Source organism: Parasteatoda tepidariorum, chromosome 6, assembly GCF_982258835.1.
Source record: "Parasteatoda tepidariorum strain Cologne lab strain chromosome 6, Ptep-v5.0, whole genome shotgun sequence".
In the NCBI taxonomy this organism is placed as follows: Eukaryota; Metazoa; Arthropoda; class Arachnida; order Araneae; family Theridiidae; genus Parasteatoda; species Parasteatoda tepidariorum.
Genome location: NC_141760.1, coordinates 21,351,439 through 21,368,631, shown reverse-complemented (window position 1 = coordinate 21,368,631; position 17,193 = coordinate 21,351,439).

Sequence of the window (17,193 nt, the reverse complement as noted above, 5' to 3'; positions counted from 1 at the left end):
TCTGATGGCTGTAAAAATCCCTAAAATTCCCTATGAGTAAAATATTTACATTATGCAGCAATTTATATTATTTCGTAAAATCTATTTGAAATTTTTCTACCCATGTTGGCAGTTATGCTAATGTTGTTAAAGGAGGATTTGCCATGAAGGGTTTCTGCCGCTGTGTAGCGTCCGCCTGAAGCAAAAATTAATAAATAGTAAATAATTCTGAATGTACTGAAATCATTTTAAAAGTTAGAGCCATACAGTCTTCAGATAGGCTTTAAGTGGCTAAATAAATACAATTGTTTATGGATCAGGAAACTCCTTTAGAAGCGAAAGCGACAGATGTCACCAGAATTGTGCATATTGTAGGTGCGCCTTTGTTGAAGAAAAGTGTAGGTAAGGGCTGAACGACAGCAGATGTACGTCAGGCGGCACGGGCCTACAAGCCCTGCGGAACTAACTTTTATTGTGACGTCACGAGACGGCGTGCTGCCACTGAGTTTTCCATCCCCCTTCTACTCTCGACCCCCTCTTCACTTCAATTCATCTGCTTACTATTCGTCAACGATCAGCTGCTGCAACTTCTTGTAGTTTGGTTTACTATAAAGATGATAAAAAAAAAAATCTGCCCGTATCACCCCGATAAACAGCTGATCTGGCGAAGATGCGGAGGTCGAAGGTTATATGGGGCTTTTCTTTTGTTCCATAACTGTATTTGAAGGAATAAGCCTTGAACTTAATTTTATATTTTAAGAATCATTTTGCATATATAAAATTTAGGTCATTATTGTTAGTTGACAAATTGATAGTTTTTACGAGTAAAGGTCTCGGCCATGAAAAACAGAGTTCGGGGCCGATTACATAATTCTTTTTAATCATTTAAGTGGTTGAAATAAAGAAAAAAGAATAAATAAAAAATAATTACATACTATGAAATGATTCCGAATCTTAATTTCAGGTTTTAAAAATTGTTTTGCATGCATAGAATTTACATATTCTTGTTAGTTGATTAATTTTCAATTTGTTCAATTGGTTTGAGATAGTATTCAGATTTATTGATTCATCTTTTCTCTTAGACTTAAAATGATGATCGAAAATTGGTTAAAAAGGAATTAGTTTTGAACTTAATTTGAGTTTCAAGATATTTATTTTATGAAACAGCCCTTCTTTTTGGTTGATTTAACTACCATTCTCGATTTGTTCTGGGGAGTATTTTATTAGAAATAAAGTGATCAGAATTATCGATTCATCAATTTCTTTAACCTTAAAATGAATGATTAAATGCATAAAACAATTGATTTAAAAGAAAAACAATAAGTTTTGCACTTAATTTCGGGGTTTAAAATTTCTTTTGTATTTATAGAGTTAAGTTATTATTGTTTGTTGATTCATCAGCCATTCACTGTTTGCTTCGTTTCATTAGAAATGCTAACCACAGTTATTGTTTCCACAATTTTTCAGCTCTGTAGTGATTGATTAAAAAAATATGAAATAATTCATATGTTGTTAAAAAGAACGAGTTTTAAACTTAATATTCGTTTTTATAGTCATTTTTCGTTTATAAAATTCAATCATTCGTTTTTGTTGATTTATCTACCGTTCATCATTTGAGCAAAATTGATTCGAAATAATAGTCTGAGTTATTGATTCATTGATTTTTTCGACTTAAAAGTAATCGAGAAAAAAATATAATAAAGACGCATTCATTATTTAAATAACAGAATAGATTTAGTGTTGAATAGGGACATGTTTTTTTTTCTTCTCTTTTTATAAATATCTTATGGATTTATAATTTTTTTTTTATGTTTCTTAAAGCTTTTTATTAGTCTAATGCTCAGTGACACGAGAAATAAAAACACACTACGCTGAATAACAAGGGGAACCAAAAAAAAAAAAAGAAAAAAATGTCTCCATTGCTATAGAATGATTGTAGTTTAATAATTTTAAGTATGTTTTAACCCAACAATTATGTCTGTTAATAAATTTTAATACAACCGAAAGCAAGGTATTATAAATACGAAAAAAAATTATGATTAAATATTAAAGCATGATTTAAAAGCTTATTTCAATCGTGCATTATTGGATATGACAAATAAGCTGACTATAAGTCGATTCAAAACTCCCTTGAGCCTTTGTCATGCAAATTAGCGCTGACTCTATGGAATACGAGCGTGCTCAAGTTCCCCCACCCCCATCATTATCCCCATAAGGCCCCTTTAATAAATCATTTTTAAATTATAAGTAATGATCTGAGAATCTAATATTAAAACACTTTCAAATTTGTTATCGTTAGCACCTTACGATCTCAAATCGTGCATTTTTTTATGCACCATATAATCTAAATATATATTCGTCATAGGGTGTATTATGTAATGTTTAATTAACTGCTTTACAAAGTCTCTTACGTCATACGAAATAACGCTTTCTTGCTAATAATATGATTTTTTTAAAAAACTTTTTCCAGTTCGTAACAGTTATTTATCATTTTTATGTTTTGTTCATCTGTAGTCAACGTTCTCGCTGTTGAAATTAAAAAGAACACAAAGGAAATCTATAGTTTTCATTGAAATTGCAATTGAAAAGAATAACTGAACTAAACTTTAATTTCGTTGTATCTTATGGCCTTGTAAAAATATGTAAAGATTGGGAATTAATCATTGCTTTTAATGATCTTTATATAATGTGAGAGAAAAAAAAATCTTACCCAACTAGTTATATAAAAAAAAGGAAAAAAGAAAAAAACGTTTAATATTATTTTAAAACACTTTTAGATTTTATGTTCAGTCAATTCTTTCCTAAAAATAGTATATGTAGCATAAAAATTAAGTTAAATTTTGAGTTCAAGATAACCACTGTGCCTTTTTTGAAAAATATTTTCATGATTGCTTCAGCGTAATTAAAATATAATTTATAATACAGTCATGGCTTAGTGTTAAAAGACTACTAGTGCAGAGTATAAAAATAATGATAAGATAATTTTGCACCGTTCATTTAGAAAAAAAGTCTGGGTTACTATAAAAAAAGCAAATGGGAAGAATTATGTATCTAAAACTGTTTCCTCGGGAAGTTTTGGAAATAAAATCTGAAAATATTTTTACAAAAGGTTTCACTAGTTGTTCTAATGAGCTTTAAAGTTGTAAAAAATTGATAGTTAAAGTAATTGTCTGATGTAAAAAGTAATTTTTCGTAACACATACTGAAAAAAAAGAGGTTAAAATGTGTATTTGTAAAAGTATATGGAAAAAAGCGTTGAGCAAAGTTTTGAATAGACTCAAGTTTAATTTAAGGACAGATAATAAAAATGTAGAATATTAATTTATTAAAAGTTTTCAATTAAAATATATTTTTTTAAATAACTTCCGAATGTTTTCATACATTCTATAGAAAATTTTCTCAAATGCACTAAGTAGTTCGGAACATGTTCTTAACCATGTTCTAACAGTTGAGCAATTTGTTTTTAAATAGTGTTATTTATAAATTTCTTAAGACCTTAAATACTGGAAGTAGATGGCACATTCAATGCAGCTCTTTGAAAGTGTTCTAAACAATAAATTTCAATGTAATTAAAATTTAAGTTAAATATAAATGCCTAGAATATTATAAATGCTTGAACAATTTAATTATTAAATCTTAGACTTATACTCTTAGACTATAACTATTTACTAAAAATGTAAAAAACTTTTTGTTATAATAAAAATTTTAGTTCTTTTTTTAAGAAAATTAATTCTACATTTTAAGTCTTGCTCTGTAAATACAAAAATCATTTAACTGTAAAGATTAATAAATAAAATATGATACAAGAAGCATAGTGGTAAGCTTTTCTAATTTTTGATCCTCAAATAAGATTTAAAAATAAATCTTCCTAAAAATCATCGATATATTACGTACATTTTTGTGTCTTTATTTATTACTAAGGGAAGTTCTTAAAAGTATGCTTCACATAGTTCAAATATTGTTACAAAAAATAATCAATTAACTTGCACGAAATTGTTTTTTTGACCTTCCTTCATCGTTTGATATTATTTTTTATATATATGTCAATGCTACGATGGTCTAACAATTATGAAAATACAGCAAATATCGATTCAATAAAAAATTTAAAATTATTCAAACTAGCCACAAACAGCTGTCTATAGAAGAAAGCTAAAAGAAGCCAAACGGTCTCGATATTTAAAAAGCTTTTAAACAACTACAGAAGAAAAAAAAATCTAGTCAAGATGTTTTATTTATTAGTTGTTCGATTCTATTTTTTATGTCAAAGAACCCAGCCTGCACCTTCTGGGGAAATATTAGTTATGGATATCTATTCAATGTCAAGATACGAGGCGCGTGGCACCTATTGTTGTTCATCACATAGGCACCCACCCCTTGCTAAGCGTTCCGGAAGATTTGATGGCACAATGAAGCTATGGGGTCGACTCCTTGCTGAACCAAGTGGGTCGTGAATCGAAAGCCTCATGGTCCACTAAATCAAGTCACCAGTTTCCTGCTGTTTCTCTTTTGTTCGAGAAAGCTTAAATGAGGCATCTACCTTAGCCGAACGCCTTATGTCAAAGGAAATAGACGAATTAGAAGATCGAAAGCTGTCAGTAATTAATGCGTTTGTTTGAAATTATCATTTCAACACTTCATCTGCCAAATGCTCACCAAACTTCGCCACTTTGGCGCAGCTCTAACAATTAAATCAATAAAGTCGTCAAATTATATTAATCTTTGAAGGTAGATCCGCAGTTTGATGAAAGGAAAGGATGTAGTGGTCATTAATTTTATTGTTCAAGCAACGACTTTTCAGATACTCTTATCTCGCTCACCACCCGTTAAGGTTAAACTTTTAAAAAGGACATTTTGGCCATATAAAATAATCTGTACATAGTTTATTATTTCGTTTAGTACAAATAATATTTTTAATTGAGTTTTATAATTATTATACTCACTACACCTTAAAAGTAATAAGTAATTTTTCTGCATGTTAATTCAAAATGTTATATTTCTTTAAAAGCAGTTTTTATATTTGCTTAAGACTAATCATTAATAAATACATAAATTAAAATAAATTAGAATCAATTTTTTTTTACGAAGTTAGATTCTTTCATATTTTTTATACATATGCGTTTTATAGTGACTTTGAGAACTTTTTATTAAAAATTTTAACTAATGAAATTAATATGATAAAGTAAATTTTGTTACAATTGAAATCTTCATATCTCTGTTTATAAAAATTGATTTGATATTGTTGAAAACACTTGGATTTCTAAGTTTTAATTTCTTTAGAAAATAATTGAAATGAGCTTTTGGAAAAGTATTGTTTTGATTTTCTTTTGGAAACGTGTCAAAGACTCACGTTTAAAACTTAACAGTAAATAAGTAAATGTTCGAGACGATTTTACATATTGCTAACTATAATGTTTCTCCTCCTATTTTCTTTCTATTTCTTAAAATAATAATAATAAAAAAAGAAGGCAAAATAGAAATTTTTTTCATTTACTCGGTCAAAAATATAGAGAAAGATATTAAAATCCCTGGAAAATTGTTTTTTTTTGTTAATTTTTTTAATTAAATAACTTACATTGTTACAGCTCAATAAATAATACTCACGTAGCAACAATCGATGTAAAATCTATTTTTGTCACTTTTCTTTGATCACCTCGATTTTTCTTTGCCACTATCTTTGTAAATAATAACACATTCTCAAAATTTTTTGTACACTAAATTTGTTTACACATTCCGTTACATTGCCAGGTCTTCATATTAAAACTTCAACTTATTTTCACTGTCCGAAACGTTTTAGAGTTAATTGTAATTTAGTTTGTCAAAGGTCAGGCAGTTGTGTTCGGAGTTTTACAAAAATTTTGAATTGTGTAGTAAGAGCCAATTAGTCTACTTACAAATAATTAAGAAAAGGAACTAATAAATAAATAAGAGAAAGTATAATAAATAAATAATAATAATAGTAACATTAATAAATAATCTCTCAATTATACTCAATGATATACAGTAATATTTCATATCCGAACTATTGAATAATTCTGTACTTTAATAAATGTTTTATATATTTCATTAAGAAAAAGTTTTCGATAAATTTTTTTTTAACTAAAGGACCTGCCAAGCTTCAAATAAAAAGTAAATAAAACTAGCAGTTTATTTATAAATAAAAACAGATAAATAAATAACAAAATTCTCATTTTTTAAATTTTTTATTTATTTTTATAACTCAAAAGACATTTTGCATGAAACGCATCAAAATAATTATAAATATATTTGATTATTTTTCTCACGTGTTAAAATATGCGTAACCTTATAAATAACAAAATTTACTTAATGAAATAAAATTTAACAAAAAAAATTTATTTGAATATTAATATGATAAATTAATATGATAAAGTAAATTTTGTTACAATTGAAATCTTCATATCTCTGTTTATAAAAATTGATTTGATATTGTTGAAAACACTTGGATTACAGACTTGGACACAGACTTACTGTAGTACTAAAAAATTGAAACTATTCAAATCATTTACCTTATTTATATGCAAAAAGTATTTATTGTATTTTATGTACAAAATATTATACCTATATAACCTAGTAACATAATTTTATTTTAAAAAGAATTTGCGCTATCTCAAATTTCTTAAATAAATATGTTGCTTTTTTCTAGATAAATACTGACGAAAAATAACAAACAATTGTAGTCCTTAAATGAATTCTGTTTGGCAAAATTAATAAAAGACTTTTCTAACATGAAACAAGTCTCAGTAATTGGCACTCAAGAAATAGCCTCTGGCAACAATCGAAAGAAATTCTGATACGAAGATAAAACAGGAGCCTGATCTGCAGAAGTTCATTGTCGGCTTGTGTTTAAAATCAAAAACATTCGCCTAGGTATAAGATATGATGAAAAGCAGATGATGAGGCACCTGCTATAGCCAGACTCTTGTTTCGTTCTTACCAATCGCTTCACGAAACACCTGGTTGTGTTAAAAATCATATTTAAAATTTCAGAGGGTTAAAAAAAGATGCCACATTAAATAGCAAAAATAATGAATGATTGCAGGTTGATTGGATTTTAATTCGTAACTATCGTAGTAAATCTCTTCGGATTGGTGTGCCGGTTTGAAATGAATTACTTTCAAAAATTTTAATATATATTTTATTTATTAACGAAAGTTTGAGGTGCATATTTTTTTATAAGTAATATAAGCATTATTTATTTAAAAACATTATTTTGAAGACGCAGTATTACATGATCATGATGAAATATAAATAATAACACGTTAGGTTCCGCCTTAGCTAATGAGGAATTAATTTAAAGTAGCTTCATATTTTTCTTAATTTCATTAACCAATTAAATATATTTAATATGCTTATTATATTTAACTGCGCAATTATTTATTCTAATATATGTTTAAAATTGGGACATTTTTATTTTATTTTATAACTGGTGTTGAACAGCCAACCCAATTTTGAGTTTACGATTATCAATGTTTAACTCCGTAGCCCTGTAATTTTGAACTGAGCCCAGCAGACAAAAGAACTCCTGTATCAAGCATCAGGGAAAGCTAACCATCTTGGACAGTTTTGATAGAATTAACCTGCATACTTGGAGGGATAAACCTCGAAAACCTCCCACGGTTAGCCCAACGCCAAGGGGATTCTAACCCATTATCCGTCTACCACTGAGAATATTTTGCGTCAACACTTGGTTGGTTCGATCTGGGAGCAGAAAATTGTGACATTAAAAACAAAAAAATAACAGTGAAGTTTTGTTTTATTAAAATACGAATAGGTTTTTGTTACGAGCAAATTATGTAATTTATAAACATTTTCATTTCGTAACAAAACTCCGGCTACTTTAAAGTTTTATGTATGGTAATAAATTTTAGTTGAAATCAAATTTAGGTAAAATATTTGTGTTTTTGCAGTTCATCTGAACAGCTCGAAATTTATAGTTCCTCAGTAATGCTTTCGCTAAAAAATCATATTGTATTTCAATTTCAGAATTTTTATTTTTCTAAAAACAATTCTCTAATATTTCCCTCTATGTTTATGTTTATGGGATAAAATATAGCAAACAGTATAATCGAATTTTTTATTGCGGAATATATTAAACTTTATTTGGCTTCATTAATTTATACCACAAACAATACTTTAAATTTCGAGATGTAGTCTTTCATTAGTATTTTTAATAGAACCGGCCAGTAAATAATCTGACATAAATTAAGATTTTTGTTTTCTAAGAATTATGTTTCGAAAATGTATCTCTGAAGCAAATGGCGCACTTGAGAGGAAAAATATCCGTACTTATGCTTGATTTAATGTTAAAATATGTCGAATATAACTTATATAAACAGTCGAATATGTAAAAACTGAGACATTAAAATGTAAGTAGTTTTTGTTACTTTTTTTTCAATAAAGACAAAATCGCGGAAATATGCTAAGACAATTAAACTTAGACTTAATATACTCAAAAGGTTTTAATATCAACTAAATTTATGTTTTATGAGTATTTATTTTTTTACATTAAATAAATTAAGATGAATAACATAGTAGTTGCAAACTCCGTTTTTTAATAAATACAATTTCGATCGAAAAATATAATTCTAAATGTAATTACTATTTAATAAATAATGTGCACATTTAACCTTGGAAACATTAAAATTTTGATTAAAATTAAGTATTTAAAAAATTTTAATAAAAAATATACGTGGCCACTTTTTATGGCAAAAGAAAGGGAACGATATCGATGTTCGTTCTTTTGGCTATTAAGTTATAATAAGGTTTGATATTTTTCGGACTTGAAATTTTTTCTATTTACTAAATTTTCACAAAATAAAATCTCCTCACTTTCTTAAACATTTTAGTTATTAGAAGAGCTAGGAATATTTTTTCGTAAAATCGAGTTATAAAAATTACAAATTAAATCACAGCTTTTAGTCATTTCAGGAATATTTCAGTATCGTGATCTACGCCAAAATAATCGCCAAGTCCTGTTGGTAGTGCAGTGGCTTACTGCGAACACCTGCGAGAAATTAAAAAATATCACAGAAGGGAATCAACTCAAGGGTGTAACTCGTAGCCACCTTCGGGCAAAGTTTTGCTTTTTTTTATTATTTTTTATTCGCAAGTTTAAAATCCATTTGGTGAGTGTAGTTATGGTGACAGATCACATGATATCGAAATATCCTATTCATTTGATTTAAATTGTTGACACTTATTTTTTTAAAACTTATTTAACTACGTTCTTTTCAAATGTGTATTACAAATAGTCAGTAATTTTCATAAAATATCAATTTTAAGTCACAACTGTCATTTTTCTAGTAGAATATTAATAAAGTTCATATAAATGGTCTTAGGTTTTACTTTTATCTTCCTAATTTTATACCAATTAATTTAATAGCATTTAGAATTTTAAAAAAAAGCAAATATTTTTTCCATAATTTTTAAAATAACGAGACAGACAGATCACAATCAGGGTCAATAATAAATGAAAAAAAAAAATCTGAAAAGAAATGGAAAAAAAATCTGTTATCAGAAAATATAATAATAAATATGCAATGATAATCAATTATTTAAAAATAGATGAGTTTAATTCATTCTTTTGCAAACAAATGGCCTATTACGATTCAGGAATTTACGAACGACAATGGGATCTAAAGGTTTGGGGTTAATTATCACAATTGGGTATACTATAGCCTACGTCACAGGTTGTGTTATTCCTACTAAATTTAACCCATGAACGGCATTTTCTGCGAGCCTAACTTCAAGCCACAAATAAACAAACGAAGTGTTTGATCGTTTAAATAGCTGCTCGCCAGATTTTATTGCATTATAAAGAAAAGTAATTGATATTCGATTTTTGATTAATAATTGATTTATGTGGATAGTGGCATTTATGTGGATAGTGGCATAGAATTTAGCATTGCGTCATGGTAAATGTTATTCCTACTAAATGGAAGTAGTTGTGTTTTTTTTAATATTATACCCAATTAGAATTTTTATAAATACTAAAGTTACGATCTAGTTCAGCCTAGTACCAGAATAACAGAATCAATTAAACTTTTTCGTCACATTACGAACGTTTAACTCTGCGACGGGTTTAAACATTGACTGAGGTCTTCAACTCCTTGGGATTACCACCACACCTATTGTAGCCTGTTTGCCAACTAACTTTTGTCTCGACTAATTTTATTTAGCATGGTGGCTGGCATTTAATAATACATGACATTCACAAGAAAAAAAGAACGCCGTTTCTTTAACCATTTTTTATACAAAGAAACTTGACTTTTCATGAAGTTTTACAACATGTCATAATAGAGCTATGTGATAGCATTTTTTTCTTTGCAATGTAGGTTTGCATGGTCACAGTAGGTTTGATAAGTGCACGTTGATCCCATTCCATTTTCAAAATTAACAAGAGAATACATTCCAGTTAAAAATTTGTTTTGCATTAAAGTTTTCACCAGAAAAAACCATATATCTCTATAATTTTTATTAACTTTTAAATACTGGTTAACATTTGAAGACTTGATAGCATGAGCTGCTCCAAGTTTTTCCAGCAATTATTTGGTAGTTGCTACAAAAGACGAAAAACTAAAAAAATATCAACATCAATGAGCGAAAGTTTCGTAAAACTTCGGGATGATTTCGCGTTTTCTTTGGAATCAACGCCTAAAACTGGTGATGAATACAGCGAAAAGATAAATGATAGCAGTTACGTCGAAAATTCAATGTTGACTCCTGGAACACCAGAACTAGGTAGTTCCGAGTTATCCGGGTTTGTGCCTTTTGAACTCGAAGAAGAAGAAGGAAGCTCACCTAAACAAGCATTAAATACCTGTGAAAACTCCGATGTACCAAGATTTGTGCCATTCGGACTCGAAGAAGAAGAAAATCCTCTTAAACAAATATTAAATACTTCTGAATACTCCTTTGGTGATGAAAAATTTGTGAATGTGTCACTCGGTGAATCTGAACCTGGAGTTCAGTTCGTTGAAAATGCGAGTGGTGATTTCGGAAATACTGCGCCTTCTACAGAGGCTGTAAAGTTTACTAAACAATGAGCCAAGAAGCAATTACTCTTATTTTACGGCATTCTTTTAATAAATTCATAAAACATAAATTTTAGGAGGATTATTTTTTGTCAAGTGAGTTTTAAATAAATATTAGCTTAAAATGTTTTTCTTTTAAATTTAGATATAGATGGTGATATGAATAATTTAAAAAATGAAATTTGAGTAAAACTAGTTTAAATCCCCCCTTGACGCCATTTTGAAAGTTGCTAATTTCGTTCGAGAATTGAAAAAAACTGAATGAAATAACTGAATAACATTTTAAATTAGACAATTATTTAATAATTGTAAGAAAATTCTTGGAGATAGAAACAATTAAATTATATAAATGAATCATATTTTAAGTTAAAAACTTGTAAATAATTAAAATCTTTGTAAATCGAAAAATCTGAACAAAATAAATTAATAATGTTAAACTATTTTGTAGGTAGGCCCTTTTTGAAATATTAAATTAATAAATAATTATTTGAATATATTTGCAAATTGAAACAACTAAAAAAAATAAATGAATATAAAGAATTTTTGGAAATTAAATTGTCGCCAAGGGTAGAATTAAAATACAGTTCAACCAATCATAATATATTCCTCCTTGGCGAAAACTGTCTTGGTATAGAATTCTAGTATATGGTAAGAGCACTAACGGGCTTTTGAAAGCTGTCAACAACACCGAAATTACTTATTATTTTATAAAAACCCACAAACAAAAGTATTTTTATTTACTTAACAAAATAAAAGAGGTTTAATCAATTAAATAGGATAAACTAAAACGCACAAAAAATAAATAAAAAAATATTGGATCAGGCGAATCAACGTATTTCGATTAATTTTTTTTGTACAGTACTGTAGACTAGGTTTGTACCACTGTGCAAAGATCTATATTAAAATCCTTATTAAAACATAAGTTTATAAAAATGCTATTCCGTTACCGGAACTTATTACTACAGTGCCTATATAAAGTACCAATATTATTATATTATTTACCAATTATTATATAATTTAACAACTTTTTTACGACCCTCGGAAACGGAGTGTTACTTTTAAAGCATTTTAAATCTTATAGACATATGGGTCTAAGTTATGAATAACTGTTTACTTTTATTGTTAATATTGTGTTAGAGCTACTCTAATGTGATATATGTGATGGTTTTAAAAATGTACCCTTTTACTTTTTGGTTGTTAAAAATGTGTTTTCATCAGCATCATATTATCTCGTTTTGGGCATTATCAAATAATTATAGAATGTAATAGTAATATATCTATGCTGAAATTGGTAATTGCTGGCACTGGTAATAACGGTGTGAGAACCAAGGAGTTAAAATTTTTAAATGCATTTGCTCATAACTAAGCTGTTTATGATTTTAGTATTCAAAAAGTTTTCAAACTTTTTATGATGCAGCGACGAATGATAAAATAAGAAAAACAAAACGATGAACTATAAATGCCATATAAAAAACTCACCTGAGTTTAAACTGTTAGTTTTGTGTAGAAAAGGGTAATTATAAGTTCCTTTTAGAGATATTTTGTCAAATAATAAAATTAAATCTTGGTTTCAATTTTTTTTCATAGCATAAAACTTAAGCATTTTGGTCTATTTGTTCGGTCAGACAAAAACATTCAACATTTTTTAACTGATATTGTTCAAGAAATAACGGTGGAACGATGCAAGGAAGTGCGCGTTCAATCTTTTTCACAAAGTAAAATTGACTTTACTATTTTTGGAGTTTAAGGATTTCTTTCTTTGTGTGCACTTTATTATAAAAATAAGCCCTCTTTCGTTTTATGTTTGACGCCAAATTTATGGTAAACCACATCATCAGATTTTTCTGTGGTTTTTCTAGTAAAGTTATTTTTATACATCACGTAATTAACCACAAATGAAAGTACATTTTCTTTTGATATCGTTTTGCATGGTTTTGTTCTAAATATACAAAATGTGGGAAGGAAGACAGAATGCATTATACAAAACTTAACTTTGTTTTGAATGATGATAAACTTATGAAGTTATAAAAAAGTATGCTTTTGATGAAACTGATTTAAAATATGAGGGTGATTTAATTAATTTAAAAATTTTATTAGTATTTTTGAAATTTGGGCTATTGATAGTAAGAATATTCCTATTTTTTGAAAAGGTTCTGACCAATATTTGATAATAAAAAAAATTAAAAACTTTTCAAACAAGAAATATTTAAAAAAAGAATACTAGGGTACTTAAGGAAACACAAAGTATATACATTTAAAAAAAAATATCAATTGATAATAAAAGATAAAGTAGTCACCTTGGCGATATGAACTGAAAATACCATTTTCATTTAAGTATTACATTCTAGGTCTCGATCCGGTTAAGTAAGGTAGTTACAAAAGTACCATTGCACATGATTGAAATATTTTCTTGGAATCTCAACCGATTCAGCATTGCACCCTCTTTTTGAAATAATAAGTTTCATCTTTCTAAAAATTATACTTTCTGTCTAGTTTACGAGAAGGTTAGAGTTCCAGCTATATAACTTCGTTAGGTAGTAACGGCATACGGGTAGCATTTTCTGATTAGTTGAGAGCCAAAATTCACCGAAATAAGCGAAACAAACTTTTACTGGAAGACTTAACATGGAGTGATAGACAAGGTAAAGTATTTGTTGTACACAAGTATAATGCAATGCATCATTTATTTTTGATATAATCAGATCTAAAAAAAAGTTTATAGCTCTACCTGTCTCTTTTATCAAGTTATTTATGTTATTATGTGCCGAATAAATCGTTAATTTTCTGATAAAAAGTTAATTTTATTACTATAAAATTGTTTCTAGCAGAAAATTCTGCAAAAACTAAAAGTAGGATTTCTTTTAAATATATTTAAAGTGCTTAATCTTTACATCAACAATCTGCAGTATTTCGGCATAGTTTTCTGTCTTTTGGAAAGAGGAAAATACAAAATGTAAAGTTACAAAATATTGTACTATAGCAACAAAGAATTCGTTGTATTTTAGCCTATGGAACTTCGAAATATACTGAAATTTGTGTTCAGTTGAAAATTCAAATGAAATTTGAGCAGTTAATCAGGAAGCGGTCAAAACAATAATTGTCTATAAATTGTATTTGCCTGCATAAATTATGTCTGTAGGAGTCAAGAAATGATCAGTACTAGCATTATCATCCTACACAGTTCACTTTTAAACATTTTAACAAGTGGAAATGCAGTCGAAATCTGAATTTTCCATAAATTTTTTGATAGTAGTAGAGAACCGATTATCCGGAACGATCGGGACCATCGCTATTCCGGATAACTGATTTTTCTGGTTTTCTGAATCGCTACAAAAAGCCGTTTTTTTTAATTGTTAAACCCATCTAAAAAAAAATTATTTGGAAATAATCTTGAAAAAACGAAGTAATACACAAATGATTATTTCCAAAATGATGGTAAGATAAACATCTTTCAAAAAAGAAAGAAAAATCCTAAAATCTTATGAGGAAAAAAAATTTTTTTCTTAAAAAATGGCGGGAAAATTTATCGAATTTCGTTCCGGTTTTTGGTTTTCCGGATAACGGGTTCTGTACTGTAATATTATGGGTAAAGGCAACGACCATAACTAATTTAACCAAACATTTATTAACAAATACAGGATGAGCTAGGATGAGCAATTAACACAAAATGATGACGCCAACTGCTTCACATGTATCCGTCTCACTTGTAGAGCGGGAAGAACATGAATATTTAACAGTTGTTTTAGTTAACGGGTAATGATGAGACGCGTATAATAAGGTGCGCTATGAGCACGCGCATACAGCAGGAAAGTACGCTTCCAACATAGAATCTTTAAAATATATAAAAAATAAAATAAATAAATAAATAAAAATGGCTGCAAAATGTACATGTAATGGCCAGGAAATAATTGAAACTTAGTATGTCGTTCAGTACAGAGCTCCATTTATAATGTAAGCATTCTAGCTAATCAGACAGTAGATCAAAAATTGATTGACTGTAACTATTGTACTGTAGTAGTAATATAGGAACAACAATTTTTCTTTAATTTGTCATCAGTTTCGAAACTTTAGTGGTCAATTACCGGGCATCAATTAAATTTGCTAGAATATGATGATAAATTCTTATTGTAGTAAACAGATAATCATGGAAACAACATTACAACAGCGAACTTTCTAGTAAGTCAGAAAATGGTTGCATATTCTATTGGAGTTTAACTTTCTTTGGCTGTAATTTGGCAGAATTTCGCGATAAATTCTGCTTGTAGTAGTTGGCAATTGATTGCAAATGGCATTGTAATTCAGCGTAGAGCTTCAGTTAAAATTGGAATGCTGTAACTAGTTTTAATCTGGTCAGGAAATTTTGGTTGATAATAAATTCTCTTTGCCGGTGATAAATTCAGCTAGCAGTAATCGCGAAATGATTGAATTTTGTATTGATACCTGACACGGAGATTCAGTGTGGTTTTGAGTGCTCAAGCTAGTCAGAATGCAATCTGAATTTTGACAAATATTCATCCATCAAATTGCAAAAATAGCAAGATTCTATCGAGTGAATAAAAGTTAAGTAAGATAAGAAGGGTATTTTTAATAAGTTAAAAATATTTATTTAAGTGATAAAAAATATGCTACTAAAAATTATAATAAAATAAACTTTTACCAATCCAAATCTCTGTAATTTTCCCAATAATTTACTTTTTTAATTACAATGTCATTCAATTTAACTTTCTTGTTAACATATCTTTAACTCATCTCATCGTCGCCAATAGCCCATTGTTCGTTCATTCGTTGCAATGGAACTGGGCGTCTGAGGCGTTACCGAATAGCCCATTGTGCAGCTCTAGTGCGACGTAAATAAACTACAACAACAATTGACTCATCTCATGATATTAAAAAAAATTACTATAACAAAAATTACTGTGCGAGCTTAAAGTTCTCAACTAGCACGAAGTAAGAAAGTCAGATTAAATGGAAGCTTCGTCAATTTTTGGTAACCATTATACTACTTTTTTCTATCACAATCTTAACGTTTCGGACAATTTTAAAGCTCTTGTGTTCAAAGCGCATAAGTGATTAGACATATTCCGTTTCAAACGCTGTATAGTATAAAGTATTTGGTGTCAAAAGCTGGTATTTTCGGAGTATAATGCGATAAAATACGGGGACTGACTTAGCAATGTTTTTAACTAACCTAAAATGTTTAAGAAAATATGAACTAAATTATAGCAGCTGTATTTGTTAAGAGTTCCTAATGAAATTATAACAATTTATGTAATATATTTTTGCTTAATTACTTTATTTTTAGGATATCTTTCCCTTTCTGTAATTTCTCCCTCTGTGATGCGGTTCTCAGTAGATCACCGAAATCAAGCATCACTGGCTACAGTCAGTGAGCGGTTGGGTGACTCATTTGATCAGCCTGCGAAGGGACCGAGGGGATGCCATATCGGCAATCGTCTCCCGTTAAGTGTTCTACATAGCACACTGGTCGACAGTATATAAAAGAGGGAAGCCAGCTCCTCTGCAGACGATCAAAATTGTGATGGCATGTCTTCGGATCATTCTCAGAGATGTTTCTGAGATCGCTTGAATAGTCTTTAGCGTAGCTCCAGAGTGACGAGAATGCGGCACTACTGTTACTATTACTACCTTTCAGTAGCATTCTTTCGACCCTTTGTTTACGCAAAAATCACACAAAAAAAAATATATATATAGAAATATGGTGACAGTAACGTCTGCCCCAAATTCAAATAAAAAAAAAATGATAGGAACTTCATCGTTTCCAGGTGTATGTCACCGATCTGCAACGATCAAAGGGAAACAAATAACTTAAAATCAAAATTCTTCTTAGTTTCCAAAAATTAAAGCAGGAGTCGGTATGAGTAGTTGAGTGCACAATTTTCGATTTATAATTAGGTTTTTTTATTATGGTACACGCAGTAATATTCAAGATTATTCAATGACTTCGGGGAACGAACCTGTGACTCACTCTAGTATGGTTTGGAATCTTTCCTTTTTAATTTCTCGATAGCCCCTACTTCCTTCGAGTTCATTTTAAGTTTATATAATGATGCATAACTCTTTAATTGATTTGGGGTTGATTCCAAGTTATTACCAGTCTAAAAAAGATAGGTAAGTACTTTACTTAAGTCACATTAGAGCTGCA